This window comes from Triticum dicoccoides, chromosome 3A (assembly GCF_002162155.2).
Source record: "Triticum dicoccoides isolate Atlit2015 ecotype Zavitan chromosome 3A, WEW_v2.0, whole genome shotgun sequence".
NCBI lineage: Eukaryota > Viridiplantae > Streptophyta > Magnoliopsida > Poales > Poaceae > Triticum > Triticum dicoccoides.
Window position 1 is genome coordinate 42,745,162 of NC_041384.1, and position 1,571 is coordinate 42,746,732.

Below are 1,571 nucleotides of genomic sequence, written 5' to 3' on the forward strand. Positions count from 1 at the left end.
CAAGTTCCCCCCTCCCCGGCGAGCCTGAGTTGGAAGCCGCCATGGATATGCCATCCGCGAGCAGCTGTACACGTGCTAGAACCACCCACCGGAGATGCTACAAGCTCGGCGGCGCCTGCACCAATGTTACAACCGATGACCCAAAAAGCTGCAACCGATTGATTCAAAAGCTTCAACCGCTCGTATATAAAGCTTCAACTGGATACCACGACTGAAAAAAGTTACAATCGTTCATACGAAAGCTTCGATCGTAGTTTGCCAAAGTTTCAACAGACCACCCATACAAACTGAAAAGGCTACAACCGTTCATGCGAAAGCTTCAAACTGTATTTGAAAAAGCTTCAATCGACCAAATAGATAAGTTTCATGCGAACACTATGAAAGAAAAAAAAGCTATAACCGTCGGCTTGGAAAGCTTCAACCGTGAATTGAAAAGCTTCAACCCGCTTTATACAAAGCTTCAACCAACTATATAGAAAGCTTCACACTCACGAGTACACAACGAAAAAAGTTGCAATTGTTGACATGAAAAGCTTCAACCGTATTTCTGAAAAGCTTCAACCAAAGACCGCGACAAAAAGCTTCAACCGTATTTCTGAAAAGCTTCAACCGTAATTCTGAAAAGCTTCAACCAGAGACCGCGACAAAAAGCTCGAATCGGCAACTCACCATTGATGCAACTGACTACTGCGTTGGCTTCCCGGCGGAGCTGCAACGGCGACGAACTCCAGGGACCGGCAGGGTCGAATTTTTGTTTGCTGGGTCCATTTTTTTGCTGCATAAGAGGGGTGAGGCCATGGGGCACTTGTGCTCCAACCGGCGAGCGGCGACGGCGACGGCGAGCGGCGACGGCGACGACAACGGCGAGGGCGAGTGGCGAACGGCGACGGGGTTGACGACGAGGTAGATGCCCATGGCTGGGTGTGGGTTGGCCCGCGGCGCTTGCCGTTCCTCGATCTAACGCGGAAGGTAGATGACGATGCGGAAGGGGCTCAATCTGACGGTTGGGAGGCAGTGCATCGGACGGCCTGGCTCGACCGGCCCAACTGTTGGGCCGGCGCACCGGCGCAGATCACTGCCCTTTCAATTAAGGGAGAGAAAATGGATGGCCAAGAAAATAAAGAAGTCCCAGTGCGGCGTTCCCAAAGCCCAGTCCAGCCCAGCTTGCTTAGCTGAGCTTTCAGTTTCAGCGTAGGCCTCTCCTATCCTCTCCTTCTTGACCGCCGTAAAAATTTCGCTAGCCCAACCCTCCTCTGCCTCCCCCTCACCCCCTGCCCCCGACCGCGCCGCCTCCGCCTCTGCCGCCGCGGCATATCCAGCCTTCTGCGGCGACCTCCGAGTGTCTCATACGCTCTAGATCCGTCGACCTGAACCAATTGTAAGCAGTTTAAGACTCGAGTCCTCCAGTATTTTGTCAACGTGTTGCTAAGTCGACCGGGCTTTTAGTCGTGCCTGCTTGCATTGATTTCCTTGCCTCGATGTAGCTGTCCTATTGTTTGCTGTCCCTACTGGCATCTTGCTTTCACCTGATTTTGCTTTTTCTAAATCTTCTTGTACTTACATATCACGAT

The 1,571-nt window shown here is 52.0% G+C and overlaps 1 long non-coding RNA gene across 2 annotated transcripts in view; it reads left to right on the forward strand.

Annotated features, from left to right (window-relative positions):
* The first annotated feature begins 1,213 nt into the window (after window positions 1-1,213).
* Window positions 1,214-1,571, forward strand: part of LOC119271143 — a 2,471-nt gene continuing 2,113 nt past the window's right edge. For both annotated transcript variants that reach the window (XR_005134431.1, XR_005134432.1), the window contains exon 1: window positions 1,214-1,378. This is a non-coding gene — a long non-coding RNA (uncharacterized LOC119271143). The remainder of the gene's footprint in view (window positions 1,379-1,571) is intronic.